This window comes from Lissotriton vulgaris, chromosome 11 (assembly GCF_964263255.1).
Source record: "Lissotriton vulgaris chromosome 11, aLisVul1.2, whole genome shotgun sequence".
In the NCBI taxonomy this organism is placed as follows: domain Eukaryota; kingdom Metazoa; phylum Chordata; class Amphibia; order Caudata; family Salamandridae; genus Lissotriton; species Lissotriton vulgaris.
In genome coordinates, this window is record NC_141699.1 from 504,887,595 (window position 1) to 504,899,901 (window position 12,307).

Sequence of the window (12,307 nt, forward strand, 5' to 3'; positions counted from 1 at the left end):
AAAAGCCTACAGCACCTGGTATTCCCAGGCGGTCTCCCATCCAGGTACTAACCAGGCCCGACCCTGCTTAACTTCTGAGATCGGACGAGATCAGGTGCTTTCAGGGTGGTATGGCCGTAGGCTCTAGGAGCACTGGTTTTGGGCCTCTTAGCTTTCTTCGCTCAGCTTCAGTACAAGCAAGCAAACCACTCTGAAAAAAAAAAGCCTACAGCACCTGGTATTCCCAGGCGGTCTCCCATCCAGGTACTAACCAGGCCCGACCCTGCTTAACTTCTGAGATCGGACGAGATCAGGTGCTTTCAGGGTGGTATGGCCGTAGGCTCTAGGAGCACTGGTTTTGGGCCTCTTAGCTTTCTTCGCTCAGCTTCAGTACAAGCAAGCAAACCACTCTGAAAAAAAAAAGCCTACAGCACCTGGTATTCCCAGGCGGTCTCCCATCCAGGTACTAACCAGGCCCGACCCTGCTTAACTTCTGAGATCGGACGAGATCAGGTGCTTTCAGGGTGGTATGGCCGTAGGCTCTAGGAGCACTGGTTTTGGGCCTCTTAGCTTTCTTCGCTCAGCTTCAGTACAAGCAAGCAAACCACTCTGAAAAAAAAAAGCCTACAGCACCTGGTATTCCCAGGCGGTCTCCCATCCAGGTACTAACCAGGCCCGACCCTGCTTAACTTCTGAGATCGGACGAGATCAGGTGCTTTCAGGGTGGTATGGCCGTAGGCTCTAGGAGCACTGGTTTTGGGCCTCTTAGCTTTCTTCGCTCAGCTTCAGTACAAGCAAGCAAACCACTCTGAAAAAAAAAAGCCTACAGCACCTGGTATTCCCAGGCGGTCTCCCATCCAGGTACTAACCAGGCCCGACCCTGCTTAACTTCTGAGATCGGACGAGATCAGGTGCTTTCAGGGTGGTATGGCCGTAGGCTCTAGGAGCACTGGTTTTGGGCCTCTTAGCTTTCTTCGCTCAGCTTCAGTACAAGCAAGCAAACCACTCTGAAAAAAAAAAGCCTACAGCACCTGGTATTCCCAGGCGGTCTCCCATCCAGGTACTAACCAGGCCCGACCCTGCTTAACTTCCCGACCCTGCTTAAACTTCTGAGATCGGAACGAGATCAGGTGCATTACAGGGTGAATGGCCGTAGGCTCTTGGCACTGGTTTTGGGCCTCCAAGCTTTCTTCCTTCAGCCATCAGGTACAAGCAAGCAACTCACTCTGATAAAAAAAAGCCTACAGCACCTGGTAGTCCCAGGTGGTCTCCCATCCATGTACTAACCAGGCCCGCCCTGCTTAACTTCTGAGATCGACGAGACAGGTGCTTTCAGGGTGGTAAGGCCGTAGGCTCTAGGAGCACTGGTTTTGGGCCTCTGCTTTCTTCGCTCAGCTTCAGTACAGCAAGCAATCCACTCTGAAAAAAAAAAGCCTACAGCACCTGGTATTCCAGCGGTCTCCATCCAGGTACTAACCAGGCCGACCCTGCTTAAACTTCTGAGATCGGACGAGATCAGGTGCTTTCAGGGTGGTATGGCCGTAGGCTCTAGGAGCACTGGTTTTTGGCCTCTTAGCTTTTCTTCGCTCAGCTTCAGTACCAGCAAACCACTCTGAAAAAAAAAAGCCTACAGCACCTGGTATTCCCAGGCGGTCTCCCATCCAGGTAATATCCAGGCCCGACCCTGCTTAACTTCTGAGATCGGACGAGATCAGGTGCTTTCAGGGTGGTATGGCCGTAGGCTCTAGGAGCACTGGTTTTGGGCCTCTTAGCTTTCTCGCTCAGCATTCAGTACATGCAAGCAAACCACTCTGAAAAAAAAAGCCTACAGCACCTGGTATTCCAGGCGGTCTCCCATCAGGTACTAACCAGGCCGACCCTGCTTAACTCTGAGATCGGACTGAGATCAGGTGCTTTCAGGGTGGTATGGCCGTAGGCTCTAGAGCACTGGTTTTGGGCCTCTTAGCTTTCTTCGCTCAGCTTCAGTACAAGCAAGCAAACCACACTGAAAAAAAAAGCCTACAGCACCTGGTATTCCAGGCGGTCTCCCATCCAGGTACTAACCAGGCCCGACCCTGCTTAACTTCTGAGATCGGACGAGATCAGGTGCATTCAGGGTGGTATGGCCGTAGGCTCTTGGAGCACTGGTTTTGGGCCTCTTAGCTTTCTTCGCTCAGCTTCAGTACAAGCAAGCAAACCACTCTGAAAAAAAAAGCCTACAGCACCTGGTATTCCCAGGCGGTCTCCCATCCAGGTACTAACCAGGCCCGACCCTGCTTAACTTCTGAGATCGGACGAGATCAGGTGCTTTCAGGGTGGTATGGCCGTAGGCTCTAGGAGCACTGGTTTTGGGCCTCTTAGCTTTCTTCGCTCAGCTTCAGTACAAGCAAGCAAACCACTCTGAAAAAAAAAAGCCTACAGCACCTGGTATTCCCAGGCGGTCTCCCATCCAGGTACTAACCAGGCCCGACCCTGCTTAACTTCTGAGATCGGACGAGATCAGGTGCTTTCAGGGTGGTATGGCCGTAGGCTCTAGGAGCACTGGTTTTGGGCCTCTTAGCTTTCTTCGCTCAGCTTCAGTACATGCAAGCAAACCACTCTGAAAAAAAAAAGCCTACAGCACCTGGTATTCCCAGGCGGTCTCCCATCCAGGTACTAACCAGGCCCGACCCTGCTTAACTTCTGAGATCGGACGAGATCAGGTGCTTTCAGGGTGGTATGGCCGTAGGCTCTAGGAGCACTGGTTTTGGGCCTCTTAGCTTTCTTCGCTCAGCTTCAGTACAAGCAAGCAAACCACTCTGAAAAAAAAAAGCCTACAGCACCTGGTATTCCCAGGCGGTCTCCCATCCAGGTACTAACCAGGCCCGACCCTGCTTAACTTCTGAGATCGGACGAGATCAGGTGCTTTCAGGGTGGTATGGCCGTAGGCTCTAGGAGCACTGGTTTTGGGCCTCTTAGCTTTCTTCGCTCAGCTTCAGTACAAGCAAGCAAACCACTCTGAAAAAAAAAAGCCTACAGCACCTGGTATTCCCAGGCGGTCTCCCATCCAGGTACTAACCAGGCCCGACCCTGCTTAACTTCTGAGATCGGACGAGATCAGGTGCTTTCAGGGTGGTATGGCCGTAGGCTCTAGGAGCACTGGTTTTGGGCCTCTTAGCTTTCTTCGCTCAGCTTCAGTACAAGCAAGCAAACCACTCTGAAAAAAAAAAGCCTACAGCACCTGGTATTCCCAGGCGGTCTCCCATCCAGGTACTAACCAGGCCCGACCCTGCTTAACTTCTGAGATCGGACGAGATCAGGTGCTTTCAGGGTGGTATGGCCGTAGGCTCTAGGAGCACTGGTTTTGGGCCTCTTAGCTTTCTTCGCTCAGCTTCAGTACAAGCAAGCAAACCACTCTGAAAAAAAAAAGCCTACAGCACCTGGTATTCCCAGGCGGTCTCCCATCCAGGTACTAACCAGGCCCGACCCTGCTTAACTTCTGAGATCGGACGAGATCAGGTGCTTTCAGGGTGGTATGGCCGTAGGCTCTAGGAGCACTGGTTTTGGGCCTCTTAGCTTTCTTCGCTCAGCTTCAGTACAAGCAAGCAAACCACTCTGAAAAAAAAAAGCCTACAGCACCTGGTATTCCCAGGCGGTCTCCCATCCAGGTACTAACCAGGCCCGACCCTGCTTAACTTCTGAGATCGGACGAGATCAGGTGCTTTCAGGGTGGTATGGCCGTAGGCTCTAGGAGCACTGGTTTTGGGCCTCTTAGCTTTCTTCGCTCAGCTTCAGTACAAGCAAGCAAACCACTCTGAAAAAAAAAAGCCTACAGCACCTGGTATTCCCAGGCGGTCTCCCATCCAGGTACTAACCAGGCCCGACCCTGCTTAACTTCTGAGATCGGACGAGATCAGGTGCTTTCAGGGTGGTATGGCCGTAGGCTCTAGGAGCACTGGTTTTGGGCCTCTTAGCTTTCTTCGCTCAGCTTCAGTACAAGCAAGCAAACCACTCTGAAAAAAAAAAGCCTACAGCACCTGGTATTCCCAGGCGGTCTCCCATCCAGGTACTAACCAGGCCCGACCCTGCTTAACTTCTGAGATCGGACGAGATCAGGTGCTTTCAGGGTGGTATGGCCGTAGGCTCTAGGAGCACTGGTTTTGGGCCTCTTAGCTTTCTTCGCTCAGCTTCAGTACAAGCAAGCAAACCACTCTGAAAAAAAAAAGCCTACAGCACCTGGTATTCCCAGGCGGTCTCCCATCCAGGTACTAACCAGGCCCGACCCTGCTTAACTTCTGAGATCGGACGAGATCAGGTGCTTTCAGGGTGGTATGGCCGTAGGCTCTAGGAGCACTGGTTTTGGGCCTCTTAGCTTTCTTCGCTCAGCTTCAGTACAAGCAAGCAAACCACTCTGAAAAAAAAAAGCCTACAGCACCTGGTATTCCCAGGCGGTCTCCCATCCAGGTACTAACCAGGCCCGACCCTGCTTAACTTCTGAGATCGGACGAGATCAGGTGCTTTCAGGGTGGTATGGCCGTAGGCTCTAGGAGCACTGGTTTTGGGCCTCTTAGCTTTCTTCGCTCAGCTTCAGTACAAGCAAGCAAACCACTCTGAAAAAAAAAAGCCTACAGCACCTGGTATTCCCAGGCGGTCTCCCATCCAGGTACTAACCAGGCCCGACCCTGCTTAACTTCTGAGATCGGACGAGATCAGGTGCTTTCAGGGTGGTATGGCCGTAGGCTCTAGGAGCACTGGTTTTGGGCCTCTTAGCTTTCTTCGCTCAGCTTCAGTACAAGCAAGCAAACCACTCTGAAAAAAAAAAGCCTACAGCACCTGGTATTCCCAGGCGGTCTCCCATCCAGGTACTAACCAGGCCCGACCCTGCTTAACTTCTGAGATCGGACGAGATCAGGTGCTTTCAGGGTGGTATGGCCGTAGGCTCTAGGAGCACTGGTTTTGGGCCTCTTAGCTTTCTTCGCTCAGCTTCAGTACAAGCAAGCAAACCACTCTGAAAAAAAAAAGCCTACAGCACCTGGTATTCCCAGGCGGTCTCCCATCCAGGTACTAACCAGGCCCGACCCTGCTTAACTTCTGAGATCGGACGAGATCAGGTGCTTTCAGGGTGGTATGGCCGTAGGCTCTAGGAGCACTGGTTTTGGGCCTCTTAGCTTTCTTCGCTCAGCTTCAGTACAAGCAAGCAAACCACTCTGAAAAAAAAAAGCCTACAGCACCTGGTATTCCCAGGCGGTCTCCCATCCAGGTACTAACCAGGCCCGACCCTGCTTAACTTCTGAGATCGGACGAGATCAGGTGCTTTCAGGGTGGTATGGCCGTAGGCTCTAGGAGCACTGGTTTTGGGCCTCTTAGCTTTCTTCGCTCAGCTTCAGTACAAGCAAGCAAACCACTCTGAAAAAAAAAAGCCTACAGCACCTGGTATTCCCAGGCGGTCTCCCATCCAGGTACTAACCAGGCCCGACCCTGCTTAACTTCTGAGATCGGACGAGATCAGGTGCTTTCAGGGTGGTATGGCCGTAGGCTCTAGGAGCACTGGTTTTGGGCCTCTTAGCTTTCTTCGCTCAGCTTCAGTACAAGCAAGCAAACCACTCTGAAAAAAAAAAGCCTACAGCACCTGGTATTCCCAGGCGGTCTCCCATCCAGGTACTAACCAGGCCCGACCCTGCTTAACTTCTGAGATCGGACGAGATCAGGTGCTTTCAGGGTGGTATGGCCGTAGGCTCTAGGAGCACTGGTTTTGGGCCTCTTAGCTTTCTTCGCTCAGCTTCAGTACAAGCAAGCAAACCACTCTGAAAAAAAAAAGCCTACAGCACCTGGTATTCCCAGGCGGTCTCCCATCCAGGTACTAACCAGGCCCGACCCTGCTTAACTTCTGAGATCGGACGAGATCAGGTGCTTTCAGGGTGGTATGGCCGTAGGCTCTAGGAGCACTGGTTTTGGGCCTCTTAGCTTTCTTCGCTCAGCTTCAGTACAAGCAAGCAAACCACTCTGAAAAAAAAAAGCCTACAGCACCTGGTATTCCCAGGCGGTCTCCCATCCAGGTACTAACCAGGCCCGACCCTGCTTAACTTCTGAGATCGGACGAGATCAGGTGCTTTCAGGGTGGTATGGCCGTAGGCTCTAGGAGCACTGGTTTTGGGCCTCTTAGCTTTCTTCGCTCAGCTTCAGTACAAGCAAGCAAACCACTCTGAAAAAAAAAAGCCTACAGCACCTGGTATTCCCAGGCGGTCTCCCATCCAGGTACTAACCAGGCCCGACCCTGCTTAACTTCTGAGATCGGACGAGATCAGGTGCTTTCAGGGTGGTATGGCCGTAGGCTCTAGGAGCACTGGTTTTGGGCCTCTTAGCTTTCTTCGCTCAGCTTCAGTACAAGCAAGCAAACCACTCTGAAAAAAAAAAGCCTACAGCACCTGGTATTCCCAGGCGGTCTCCCATCCAGGTACTAACCAGGCCCGACCCTGCTTAACTTCTGAGATCGGACGAGATCAGGTGCTTTCAGGGTGGTATGGCCGTAGGCTCTAGGAGCACTGGTTTTGGGCCTCTTAGCTTTCTTCGCTCAGCTTCAGTACAATCAAGCAAACCACTCTGAAAAAAAAAAGCCTACAGCACCTGGTATTCCCAGGCGGTCTCCCATCCAGGTACTAACCAGGCCCGACCCTGCTTAACTTCTGAGATCGGACGAGATCAGGTGCTTTCAGGGTGGTATGGCCGTAGGCTCTAGGAGCACTGGTTTTGGGCCTCTTAGCTTTCTTCGCTCAGCTTCAGTACAAGCAAGCAAACCACTCTGAAAAAAAAAAGCCTACAGCACCTGGTATTCCCAGGCGGTCTCCCATCCAGGTACTAACCAGGCCCGACCCTGCTTAACTTCTGAGATCGGACGAGATCAGGTGCTTTCAGGGTGGTATGGCCGTAGGCTCTAGGAGCACTGGTTTTGGGCCTCTTAGCTTTCTTCGCTCAGCTTCAGTACAAGCAAGCAAACCACTCTGAAAAAAAAAAGCCTACAGCACCTGGTATTCCCAGGCGGTCTCCCATCCAGGTACTAACCAGGCCCGACCCTGCTTAACTTCTGAGATCGGACGAGATCAGGTGCTTTCAGGGTGGTATGGCCGTAGGCTCTAGGAGCACTGGTTTTGGGCCTCTTAGCTTTCTTCGCTCAGCTTCAGTACAAGCAAGCAAACCACTCTGAAAAAAAAAAGCCTACAGCACCTGGTATTCCCAGGCGGTCTCCCATCCAGGTACTAACCAGGCCCGACCCTGCTTAACTTCTGAGATCGGACGAGATCAGGTGCTTTCAGGGTGGTATGGCCGTAGGCTCTAGGAGCACTGGTTTTGGGCCTCTTAGCTTTCTTCGCTCAGCTTCAGTACAAGCAAGCAAACCACTCTGAAAAAAAAAAGCCTACAGCACCTGGTATTCCCAGGCGGTCTCCCATCCAGGTACTAACCAGGCCCGACCCTGCTTAACTTCTGAGATCGGACGAGATCAGGTGCTTTCAGGGTGGTATGGCCGTAGGCTCTAGGAGCACTGGTTTTGGGCCTCTTAGCTTTCTTCGCTCAGCTTCAGTACAAGCAAGCAAACCACTCTGAAAAAAAAAAGCCTACAGCACCTGGTATTCCCAGGCGGTCTCCCATCCAGGTACTAACCAGGCCCGACCCTGCTTAACTTCTGAGATCGGACGAGATCAGGTGCTTTCAGGGTGGTATGGCCGTAGGCTCTAGGAGCACTGGTTTTGGGCCTCTTAGCTTTCTTCGCTCAGCTTCAGTACAAGCAAGCAAACCACTCTGAAAAAAAAAAGCCTACAGCACCTGGTATTCCCAGGCGGTCTCCCATCCAGGTACTAACCAGGCCCGACCCTGCTTAACTTCTGAGATCGGACGAGATCAGGTGCTTTCAGGGTGGTATGGCCGTAGGCTCTAGGAGCACTGGTTTTGGGCCTCTTAGCTTTCTTCGCTCAGCTTCAGTACAAGCAAGCAAACCACTCTGAAAAAAAAAAGCCTACAGCACCTGGTATTCCCAGGCGGTCTCCCATCCAGGTACTAACCAGGCCCGACCCTGCTTAACTTCTGAGATCGGACGAGATCAGGTGCTTTCAGGGTGGTATGGCCGTAGGCTCTAGGAGCACTGGTTTTGGGCCTCTTAGCTTTCTTCGCTCAGCTTCAGTACAAGCAAGCAAACCACTCTGAAAAAAAAAAGCCTACAGCACCTGGTATTCCCAGGCGGTCTCCCATCCAGGTACTAACCAGGCCCGACCCTGCTTAACTTCTGAGATCGGACGAGATCAGGTGCTTTCAGGGTGGTATGGCCGTAGGCTCTAGGAGCACTGGTTTTGGGCCTCTTAGCTTTCTTCGCTCAGCTTCAGTACAAGCAAGCAAACCACTCTGAAAAAAAAAAGCCTACAGCACCTGGTATTCCCAGGCGGTCTCCCATCCAGGTACTAACCAGGCCCGACCCTGCTTAACTTCTGAGATCGGACGAGATCAGGTGCTTTCAGGGTGGTATGGCCGTAGGCTCTAGGAGCACTGGTTTTGGGCCTCTTAGCTTTCTTCGCTCAGCTTCAGTACAAGCAAGCAAACCACTCTGAAAAAAAAAAGCCTACAGCACCTGGTATTCCCAGGCGGTCTCCCATCCAGGTACTAACCAGGCCCGACCCTGCTTAACTTCTGAGATCGGACGAGATCAGGTGCTTTCAGGGTGGTATGGCCGTAGGCTCTAGGAGCACTGGTTTTGGGCCTCTTAGCTTTCTTCGCTCAGCTTCAGTACAAGCAAGCAAACCACTCTGAAAAAAAAAAGCCTACAGCACCTGGTATTCCCAGGCGGTCTCCCATCCAGGTACTAACCAGGCCCGACCCTGCTTAACTTCTGATATCGGACGAGATCAGGTGCTTTCAGGGTGGTATGGCCGTAGGCTCTAGGAGCACTGGTTTTGGGCCTCTTAGCTTTCTTCGCTCAGCTTCAGTACAAGCAAGCAAACCACTCTGAAAAAAAAAAGCCTACAGCACCTGGTATTCCCAGGCGGTCTCCCATCCAGGTACTAACCAGGCCCGACCCTGCTTAACTTCTGAGATCGGACGAGATCAGGTGCTTTCAGGGTGGTATGGCCGTAGGCTCTAGGAGCACTGGTTTTGGGCCTCTTAGCTTTCTTCGCTCAGCTTCAGTACAAGCAAGCAAACCACTCTGAAAAAAAAAAGCCTACAGCACCTGGTATTCCCAGGCGGTCTCCCATCCAGGTACTAACCAGGCCCGACCCTGCTTAACTTCTGAGATCGGACGAGATCAGGTGCTTTCAGGGTGGTATGGCCGTAGGCTCTAGGAGCACTGGTTTTGGGCCTCTTAGCTTTCTTCGCTCAGCTTCAGTACAAGCAAGCAAACCACTCTGAAAAAAAAAAGCCTACAGCACCTGGTATTCCCAGGCGGTCTCCCATCCAGGTACTAACCAGGCCCGACCCTGCTTAACTTCTGAGATCGGACGAGATCAGGTGCTTTCAGGGTGGTATGGCCGTAGGCTCTAGGAGCACTGGTTTTGGGCCTCTTAGCTTTCTTCGCTCAGCTTCAGTACAAGCAAGCAAACCACTCTGAAAAAAAAAAGCCTACAGCACCTGGTATTCCCAGGCGGTCTCCCATCCAGGTACTAACCAGGCCCGACCCTGCTTAACTTCTGAGATCGGACGAGATCAGGTGCTTTCAGGGTGGTATGGCCGTAGGCTCTAGGAGCACTGGTTTTGGGCCTCTTAGCTTTCTTCGCTCAGCTTCAGTACAAGCAAGCAAACCACTCTGAAAAAAAAAAGCCTACAGCACCTGGTATTCCCAGGCGGTCTCCCATCCAGGTACTAACCAGGCCCGACCCTGCTTAACTTCTGAGATCGGACGAGATCAGGTGCTTTCAGGGTGGTATGGCCGTAGGCTCTAGGAGCACTGGTTTTGGGCCTCTTAGCTTTCTTCGCTCAGCTTCAGTACAAGCAAGCAAACCACTCTGAAAAAAAAAAGCCTACAGCACCTGGTATTCCCAGGCGGTCTCCCATCCAGGTACTAACCAGGCCCGACCCTGCTTAACTTCTGAGATCGGACGAGATCAGGTGCTTTCAGGGTGGTATGGCCGTAGGCTCTAGGAGCACTGGTTTTGGGCCTCTTAGCTTTCTTCGCTCAGCTTCAGTACAAGCAAGCAAACCACTCTGAAAAAAAAAAGCCTACAGCACCTGGTATTCCCAGGCGGTCTCCCATCCAGGTACTAACCAGGCCCGACCCTGCTTAACTTCTGAGATCGGACGAGATCAGGTGCTTTCAGGGTGGTATGGCCGTAGGCTCTAGGAGCACTGGTTTTGGGCCTCTTAGCTTTCTTCGCTCAGCTTCAGTACAAGCAAGCAAACCACTCTGAAAAAAAAAAGCCTACAGCACCTGGTATTCCCAGGCGGTCTCCCATCCAGGTACTAACCAGGCCCGACCCTGCTTAACTTCTGAGATCGGACGAGATCAGGTGCTTTCAGGGTGGTATGGCCGTAGGCTCTAGGAGCACTGGTTTTGGGCCTCTTAGCTTTCTTCGCTCAGCTTCAGTACAAGCAAGCAAACCACTCTGAAAAAAAAAAGCCTACAGCACCTGGTATTCCCAGGCGGTCTCCCATCCAGGTACTAACCAGGCCCGACCCTGCTTAACTTCTGAGATCGGACGAGATCAGGTGCTTTCAGGGTGGTATGGCCGTAGGCTCTAGGAGCACTGGTTTTGGGCCTCTTAGCTTTCTTCGCTCAGCTTCAGTACAAGCAAGCAAACCACTCTGAAAAAAAAAAGCCTACAGCACCTGGTATTCCCAGGCGGTCTCCCATCCAGGTACTAACCAGGCCCGACCCTGCTTAACTTCTGAGATCGGACGAGATCAGGTGCTTTCAGGGTGGTATGGCCGTAGGCTCTAGGAGCACTGGTTTTGGGCCTCTTAGCTTTCTTCGCTCAGCTTCAGTACAAGCAAGCAAACCACTCTGAAAAAAAAAAGCCTACAGCACCTGGTATTCCCAGGCGGTCTCCCATCCAGGTACTAACCAGGCCCGACCCTGCTTAACTTCTGAGATCGGACGAGATCAGGTGCTTTCAGGGTGGTATGGCCGTAGGCTCTAGGAGCACTGGTTTTGGGCCTCTTAGCTTTCTTCGCTCAGCTTCAGTACAAGCAAGCAAACCACTCTGAAAAAAAAAAGCCTACAGCACCTGGTATTCCCAGGCGGTCTCCCATCCAGGTACTAACCAGGCCCGACCCTGCTTAACTTCTGAGATCGGACGAGATCAGGTGCTTTCAGGGTGGTATGGCCGTAGGCTCTAGGAGCACTGGTTTTGGGCCTCTTAGCTTTCTTCGCTCAGCTTCAGTACAAGCAAGCAAACCACTCTGAAAAAAAAAAGCCTACAGCACCTGGTATTCCCAGGCGGTCTCCCATCCAGGTACTAACCAGGCCCGACCCTGCTTAACTTCTGAGATCGGACGAGATCAGGTGCTTTCAGGGTGGTATGGCCGTAGGCTCTAGGAGCACTGGTTTTGGGCCTCTTAGCTTTCTTCGCTCAGCTTCAGTACAAGCAAGCAAACCACTCTGAAAAAAAAAAGCCTACAGCACCTGGTATTCCCAGGCGGTCTCCCATCCAGGTACTAACCAGGCCCGACCCTGCTTAACTTCTGAGATCGGACGAGATCAGGTGCTTTCAGGGTGGTATGGCCGTAGGCTCTAGGAGCACTGGTTTTGGGCCTCTTAGCTTTCTTCGCTCAGCTTCAGTACAAGCAAGCAAACCACTCTGAAAAAAAAAAGCCTACAGCACCTGGTATTCCCAGGCGGTCTCCCATCCAGGTACTAACCAGGCCCGACCCTGCTTAACTTCTGAGATCGGACGAGATCAGGTGCTTTCAGGGTGGTATGGCCGTAGGCTCTAGGAGCACTGGTTTTGGGCCTCTTAGCTTTCTTCGCTCAGCTTCAGTACAAGCAAGCAAACCACTCTGAAAAAAAAAAGCCTACAGCACCTGGTATTCCCAGGCGGTCTCCCATCCAGGTACTAACCAGGCCCGACCCTGCTTAACTTCTGAGATCGGACGAGATCAGGTGCTTTCAGGGTGGTATGGCCGTAGGCTCTAGGAGCACTGGTTTTGGGCCTCTTAGCTTTCTTCGCTCAGCTTCAGTACAAGCAAGCAAACCACTCTGAAAAAAAAAAGCCTACAGCACCTGGTATTCCCAGGCGGTCTCCCATCCAGGTACTAACCAGGCCCGACCCTGCTTAACTTCTGAGATCGGACGAGATCAGGTGCTTTCAGGGTGGTATGGCCGTAGGCTCTAGGAGCACTGGTTTTGGGCCTCTTAGCTTTCTTCGCTCAGCTT

The 12,307-nt window shown here is 52.2% G+C and overlaps 58 non-coding genes and 3 pseudogenes across 58 annotated transcripts; all 61 read right to left on the reverse strand.

The window, feature by feature from the left end:
- Window positions 1–3: 3 nt before the first annotated feature.
- LOC147682782 (5S ribosomal RNA) lies at window positions 4–122 on the reverse strand. Its single transcript, XR_015301200.1, has one exon. It is a non-coding gene; the product is annotated as a 5S ribosomal RNA (ribosomal RNA).
- An 80-nt stretch (window positions 123–202) lies between these two features.
- On the reverse strand, window positions 203–321 carry LOC147682783 (5S ribosomal RNA). The gene has a single exon (XR_015301201.1). It is a non-coding gene; the product is annotated as a 5S ribosomal RNA (ribosomal RNA).
- Window positions 322–401: 80 nt separating this feature from the next.
- Window positions 402–520, reverse strand: LOC147682784 (5S ribosomal RNA). The gene has a single exon (XR_015301202.1). It is a non-coding gene; the product is annotated as a 5S ribosomal RNA (ribosomal RNA).
- An 80-nt stretch (window positions 521–600) lies between these two features.
- On the reverse strand, window positions 601–719 carry LOC147682785 (5S ribosomal RNA). Its single transcript, XR_015301203.1, has one exon. It is a non-coding gene; the product is annotated as a 5S ribosomal RNA (ribosomal RNA).
- Window positions 720–799: 80 nt separating this feature from the next.
- On the reverse strand, window positions 800–918 carry LOC147682786 (5S ribosomal RNA). Its single transcript, XR_015301204.1, has one exon. It is a non-coding gene; the product is annotated as a 5S ribosomal RNA (ribosomal RNA).
- Window positions 919–1,217: 299 nt separating this feature from the next.
- LOC147682787 (5S ribosomal RNA) lies at window positions 1,218–1,333 on the reverse strand (annotated as a pseudogene).
- A 77-nt stretch (window positions 1,334–1,410) lies between these two features.
- LOC147682788 (5S ribosomal RNA) lies at window positions 1,411–1,526 on the reverse strand (annotated as a pseudogene).
- A 77-nt stretch (window positions 1,527–1,603) lies between these two features.
- Window positions 1,604–1,722, reverse strand: LOC147682789 (5S ribosomal RNA). Its single transcript, XR_015301582.1, has one exon. It is a non-coding gene; the product is annotated as a 5S ribosomal RNA (ribosomal RNA).
- A 79-nt stretch (window positions 1,723–1,801) lies between these two features.
- LOC147682790 (5S ribosomal RNA) lies at window positions 1,802–1,917 on the reverse strand (annotated as a pseudogene).
- A 78-nt stretch (window positions 1,918–1,995) lies between these two features.
- On the reverse strand, window positions 1,996–2,113 carry LOC147682791 (5S ribosomal RNA). Its single transcript, XR_015301592.1, has one exon. It is a non-coding gene; the product is annotated as a 5S ribosomal RNA (ribosomal RNA).
- A 79-nt stretch (window positions 2,114–2,192) lies between these two features.
- Window positions 2,193–2,311, reverse strand: LOC147682792 (5S ribosomal RNA). Its single transcript, XR_015301205.1, has one exon. It is a non-coding gene; the product is annotated as a 5S ribosomal RNA (ribosomal RNA).
- Window positions 2,312–2,391: 80 nt separating this feature from the next.
- On the reverse strand, window positions 2,392–2,510 carry LOC147682793 (5S ribosomal RNA). The gene has a single exon (XR_015301206.1). It is a non-coding gene; the product is annotated as a 5S ribosomal RNA (ribosomal RNA).
- An 80-nt stretch (window positions 2,511–2,590) lies between these two features.
- LOC147682794 (5S ribosomal RNA) lies at window positions 2,591–2,709 on the reverse strand. Its single transcript, XR_015301208.1, has one exon. It is a non-coding gene; the product is annotated as a 5S ribosomal RNA (ribosomal RNA).
- Window positions 2,710–2,789: 80 nt separating this feature from the next.
- Window positions 2,790–2,908, reverse strand: LOC147682795 (5S ribosomal RNA). Its single transcript, XR_015301209.1, has one exon. It is a non-coding gene; the product is annotated as a 5S ribosomal RNA (ribosomal RNA).
- Window positions 2,909–2,988: 80 nt separating this feature from the next.
- LOC147682796 (5S ribosomal RNA) lies at window positions 2,989–3,107 on the reverse strand. Its single transcript, XR_015301210.1, has one exon. It is a non-coding gene; the product is annotated as a 5S ribosomal RNA (ribosomal RNA).
- Window positions 3,108–3,187: 80 nt separating this feature from the next.
- LOC147682797 (5S ribosomal RNA) lies at window positions 3,188–3,306 on the reverse strand. The gene has a single exon (XR_015301211.1). It is a non-coding gene; the product is annotated as a 5S ribosomal RNA (ribosomal RNA).
- Window positions 3,307–3,386: 80 nt separating this feature from the next.
- On the reverse strand, window positions 3,387–3,505 carry LOC147682798 (5S ribosomal RNA). Its single transcript, XR_015301212.1, has one exon. It is a non-coding gene; the product is annotated as a 5S ribosomal RNA (ribosomal RNA).
- Window positions 3,506–3,585: 80 nt separating this feature from the next.
- Window positions 3,586–3,704, reverse strand: LOC147682799 (5S ribosomal RNA). Its single transcript, XR_015301213.1, has one exon. It is a non-coding gene; the product is annotated as a 5S ribosomal RNA (ribosomal RNA).
- Window positions 3,705–3,784: 80 nt separating this feature from the next.
- LOC147682800 (5S ribosomal RNA) lies at window positions 3,785–3,903 on the reverse strand. Its single transcript, XR_015301214.1, has one exon. It is a non-coding gene; the product is annotated as a 5S ribosomal RNA (ribosomal RNA).
- Window positions 3,904–3,983: 80 nt separating this feature from the next.
- LOC147682801 (5S ribosomal RNA) lies at window positions 3,984–4,102 on the reverse strand. Its single transcript, XR_015301215.1, has one exon. It is a non-coding gene; the product is annotated as a 5S ribosomal RNA (ribosomal RNA).
- Window positions 4,103–4,182: 80 nt separating this feature from the next.
- Window positions 4,183–4,301, reverse strand: LOC147682802 (5S ribosomal RNA). The gene has a single exon (XR_015301216.1). It is a non-coding gene; the product is annotated as a 5S ribosomal RNA (ribosomal RNA).
- An 80-nt stretch (window positions 4,302–4,381) lies between these two features.
- Window positions 4,382–4,500, reverse strand: LOC147682803 (5S ribosomal RNA). The gene has a single exon (XR_015301217.1). It is a non-coding gene; the product is annotated as a 5S ribosomal RNA (ribosomal RNA).
- Window positions 4,501–4,580: 80 nt separating this feature from the next.
- LOC147682804 (5S ribosomal RNA) lies at window positions 4,581–4,699 on the reverse strand. The gene has a single exon (XR_015301219.1). It is a non-coding gene; the product is annotated as a 5S ribosomal RNA (ribosomal RNA).
- An 80-nt stretch (window positions 4,700–4,779) lies between these two features.
- LOC147682805 (5S ribosomal RNA) lies at window positions 4,780–4,898 on the reverse strand. The gene has a single exon (XR_015301220.1). It is a non-coding gene; the product is annotated as a 5S ribosomal RNA (ribosomal RNA).
- Window positions 4,899–4,978: 80 nt separating this feature from the next.
- Window positions 4,979–5,097, reverse strand: LOC147682806 (5S ribosomal RNA). The gene has a single exon (XR_015301221.1). It is a non-coding gene; the product is annotated as a 5S ribosomal RNA (ribosomal RNA).
- Window positions 5,098–5,177: 80 nt separating this feature from the next.
- On the reverse strand, window positions 5,178–5,296 carry LOC147682807 (5S ribosomal RNA). Its single transcript, XR_015301222.1, has one exon. It is a non-coding gene; the product is annotated as a 5S ribosomal RNA (ribosomal RNA).
- Window positions 5,297–5,376: 80 nt separating this feature from the next.
- On the reverse strand, window positions 5,377–5,495 carry LOC147682808 (5S ribosomal RNA). Its single transcript, XR_015301223.1, has one exon. It is a non-coding gene; the product is annotated as a 5S ribosomal RNA (ribosomal RNA).
- Window positions 5,496–5,575: 80 nt separating this feature from the next.
- LOC147682809 (5S ribosomal RNA) lies at window positions 5,576–5,694 on the reverse strand. Its single transcript, XR_015301224.1, has one exon. It is a non-coding gene; the product is annotated as a 5S ribosomal RNA (ribosomal RNA).
- Window positions 5,695–5,774: 80 nt separating this feature from the next.
- Window positions 5,775–5,893, reverse strand: LOC147682810 (5S ribosomal RNA). The gene has a single exon (XR_015301225.1). It is a non-coding gene; the product is annotated as a 5S ribosomal RNA (ribosomal RNA).
- An 80-nt stretch (window positions 5,894–5,973) lies between these two features.
- On the reverse strand, window positions 5,974–6,092 carry LOC147682811 (5S ribosomal RNA). Its single transcript, XR_015301226.1, has one exon. It is a non-coding gene; the product is annotated as a 5S ribosomal RNA (ribosomal RNA).
- Window positions 6,093–6,172: 80 nt separating this feature from the next.
- Window positions 6,173–6,291, reverse strand: LOC147682812 (5S ribosomal RNA). The gene has a single exon (XR_015301227.1). It is a non-coding gene; the product is annotated as a 5S ribosomal RNA (ribosomal RNA).
- Window positions 6,292–6,371: 80 nt separating this feature from the next.
- Window positions 6,372–6,490, reverse strand: LOC147682813 (5S ribosomal RNA). Its single transcript, XR_015301228.1, has one exon. It is a non-coding gene; the product is annotated as a 5S ribosomal RNA (ribosomal RNA).
- Window positions 6,491–6,570: 80 nt separating this feature from the next.
- On the reverse strand, window positions 6,571–6,689 carry LOC147682814 (5S ribosomal RNA). The gene has a single exon (XR_015301230.1). It is a non-coding gene; the product is annotated as a 5S ribosomal RNA (ribosomal RNA).
- An 80-nt stretch (window positions 6,690–6,769) lies between these two features.
- LOC147682815 (5S ribosomal RNA) lies at window positions 6,770–6,888 on the reverse strand. The gene has a single exon (XR_015301231.1). It is a non-coding gene; the product is annotated as a 5S ribosomal RNA (ribosomal RNA).
- Window positions 6,889–6,968: 80 nt separating this feature from the next.
- On the reverse strand, window positions 6,969–7,087 carry LOC147682816 (5S ribosomal RNA). The gene has a single exon (XR_015301232.1). It is a non-coding gene; the product is annotated as a 5S ribosomal RNA (ribosomal RNA).
- An 80-nt stretch (window positions 7,088–7,167) lies between these two features.
- LOC147682817 (5S ribosomal RNA) lies at window positions 7,168–7,286 on the reverse strand. The gene has a single exon (XR_015301233.1). It is a non-coding gene; the product is annotated as a 5S ribosomal RNA (ribosomal RNA).
- Window positions 7,287–7,366: 80 nt separating this feature from the next.
- LOC147682818 (5S ribosomal RNA) lies at window positions 7,367–7,485 on the reverse strand. The gene has a single exon (XR_015301234.1). It is a non-coding gene; the product is annotated as a 5S ribosomal RNA (ribosomal RNA).
- Window positions 7,486–7,565: 80 nt separating this feature from the next.
- LOC147682819 (5S ribosomal RNA) lies at window positions 7,566–7,684 on the reverse strand. The gene has a single exon (XR_015301235.1). It is a non-coding gene; the product is annotated as a 5S ribosomal RNA (ribosomal RNA).
- An 80-nt stretch (window positions 7,685–7,764) lies between these two features.
- Window positions 7,765–7,883, reverse strand: LOC147682820 (5S ribosomal RNA). Its single transcript, XR_015301236.1, has one exon. It is a non-coding gene; the product is annotated as a 5S ribosomal RNA (ribosomal RNA).
- An 80-nt stretch (window positions 7,884–7,963) lies between these two features.
- LOC147682821 (5S ribosomal RNA) lies at window positions 7,964–8,082 on the reverse strand. Its single transcript, XR_015301237.1, has one exon. It is a non-coding gene; the product is annotated as a 5S ribosomal RNA (ribosomal RNA).
- An 80-nt stretch (window positions 8,083–8,162) lies between these two features.
- LOC147682822 (5S ribosomal RNA) lies at window positions 8,163–8,281 on the reverse strand. The gene has a single exon (XR_015301238.1). It is a non-coding gene; the product is annotated as a 5S ribosomal RNA (ribosomal RNA).
- Window positions 8,282–8,361: 80 nt separating this feature from the next.
- LOC147682823 (5S ribosomal RNA) lies at window positions 8,362–8,480 on the reverse strand. The gene has a single exon (XR_015301239.1). It is a non-coding gene; the product is annotated as a 5S ribosomal RNA (ribosomal RNA).
- Window positions 8,481–8,560: 80 nt separating this feature from the next.
- LOC147682824 (5S ribosomal RNA) lies at window positions 8,561–8,679 on the reverse strand. The gene has a single exon (XR_015301241.1). It is a non-coding gene; the product is annotated as a 5S ribosomal RNA (ribosomal RNA).
- Window positions 8,680–8,759: 80 nt separating this feature from the next.
- On the reverse strand, window positions 8,760–8,878 carry LOC147682825 (5S ribosomal RNA). The gene has a single exon (XR_015301575.1). It is a non-coding gene; the product is annotated as a 5S ribosomal RNA (ribosomal RNA).
- An 80-nt stretch (window positions 8,879–8,958) lies between these two features.
- LOC147682826 (5S ribosomal RNA) lies at window positions 8,959–9,077 on the reverse strand. The gene has a single exon (XR_015301242.1). It is a non-coding gene; the product is annotated as a 5S ribosomal RNA (ribosomal RNA).
- Window positions 9,078–9,157: 80 nt separating this feature from the next.
- On the reverse strand, window positions 9,158–9,276 carry LOC147682827 (5S ribosomal RNA). Its single transcript, XR_015301243.1, has one exon. It is a non-coding gene; the product is annotated as a 5S ribosomal RNA (ribosomal RNA).
- Window positions 9,277–9,356: 80 nt separating this feature from the next.
- On the reverse strand, window positions 9,357–9,475 carry LOC147682828 (5S ribosomal RNA). The gene has a single exon (XR_015301244.1). It is a non-coding gene; the product is annotated as a 5S ribosomal RNA (ribosomal RNA).
- An 80-nt stretch (window positions 9,476–9,555) lies between these two features.
- On the reverse strand, window positions 9,556–9,674 carry LOC147682829 (5S ribosomal RNA). Its single transcript, XR_015301245.1, has one exon. It is a non-coding gene; the product is annotated as a 5S ribosomal RNA (ribosomal RNA).
- Window positions 9,675–9,754: 80 nt separating this feature from the next.
- LOC147682830 (5S ribosomal RNA) lies at window positions 9,755–9,873 on the reverse strand. Its single transcript, XR_015301246.1, has one exon. It is a non-coding gene; the product is annotated as a 5S ribosomal RNA (ribosomal RNA).
- Window positions 9,874–9,953: 80 nt separating this feature from the next.
- LOC147682831 (5S ribosomal RNA) lies at window positions 9,954–10,072 on the reverse strand. The gene has a single exon (XR_015301247.1). It is a non-coding gene; the product is annotated as a 5S ribosomal RNA (ribosomal RNA).
- An 80-nt stretch (window positions 10,073–10,152) lies between these two features.
- LOC147682832 (5S ribosomal RNA) lies at window positions 10,153–10,271 on the reverse strand. The gene has a single exon (XR_015301248.1). It is a non-coding gene; the product is annotated as a 5S ribosomal RNA (ribosomal RNA).
- An 80-nt stretch (window positions 10,272–10,351) lies between these two features.
- LOC147682833 (5S ribosomal RNA) lies at window positions 10,352–10,470 on the reverse strand. Its single transcript, XR_015301249.1, has one exon. It is a non-coding gene; the product is annotated as a 5S ribosomal RNA (ribosomal RNA).
- Window positions 10,471–10,550: 80 nt separating this feature from the next.
- LOC147682834 (5S ribosomal RNA) lies at window positions 10,551–10,669 on the reverse strand. Its single transcript, XR_015301250.1, has one exon. It is a non-coding gene; the product is annotated as a 5S ribosomal RNA (ribosomal RNA).
- An 80-nt stretch (window positions 10,670–10,749) lies between these two features.
- Window positions 10,750–10,868, reverse strand: LOC147682835 (5S ribosomal RNA). Its single transcript, XR_015301252.1, has one exon. It is a non-coding gene; the product is annotated as a 5S ribosomal RNA (ribosomal RNA).
- An 80-nt stretch (window positions 10,869–10,948) lies between these two features.
- Window positions 10,949–11,067, reverse strand: LOC147682836 (5S ribosomal RNA). Its single transcript, XR_015301253.1, has one exon. It is a non-coding gene; the product is annotated as a 5S ribosomal RNA (ribosomal RNA).
- An 80-nt stretch (window positions 11,068–11,147) lies between these two features.
- On the reverse strand, window positions 11,148–11,266 carry LOC147682837 (5S ribosomal RNA). The gene has a single exon (XR_015301254.1). It is a non-coding gene; the product is annotated as a 5S ribosomal RNA (ribosomal RNA).
- An 80-nt stretch (window positions 11,267–11,346) lies between these two features.
- Window positions 11,347–11,465, reverse strand: LOC147682838 (5S ribosomal RNA). Its single transcript, XR_015301255.1, has one exon. It is a non-coding gene; the product is annotated as a 5S ribosomal RNA (ribosomal RNA).
- An 80-nt stretch (window positions 11,466–11,545) lies between these two features.
- LOC147682839 (5S ribosomal RNA) lies at window positions 11,546–11,664 on the reverse strand. Its single transcript, XR_015301256.1, has one exon. It is a non-coding gene; the product is annotated as a 5S ribosomal RNA (ribosomal RNA).
- An 80-nt stretch (window positions 11,665–11,744) lies between these two features.
- LOC147682840 (5S ribosomal RNA) lies at window positions 11,745–11,863 on the reverse strand. The gene has a single exon (XR_015301258.1). It is a non-coding gene; the product is annotated as a 5S ribosomal RNA (ribosomal RNA).
- An 80-nt stretch (window positions 11,864–11,943) lies between these two features.
- LOC147682841 (5S ribosomal RNA) lies at window positions 11,944–12,062 on the reverse strand. Its single transcript, XR_015301259.1, has one exon. It is a non-coding gene; the product is annotated as a 5S ribosomal RNA (ribosomal RNA).
- Window positions 12,063–12,142: 80 nt separating this feature from the next.
- Window positions 12,143–12,261, reverse strand: LOC147682842 (5S ribosomal RNA). Its single transcript, XR_015301260.1, has one exon. It is a non-coding gene; the product is annotated as a 5S ribosomal RNA (ribosomal RNA).
- Between the last annotated feature and the right edge of the window lie 46 nt (window positions 12,262–12,307).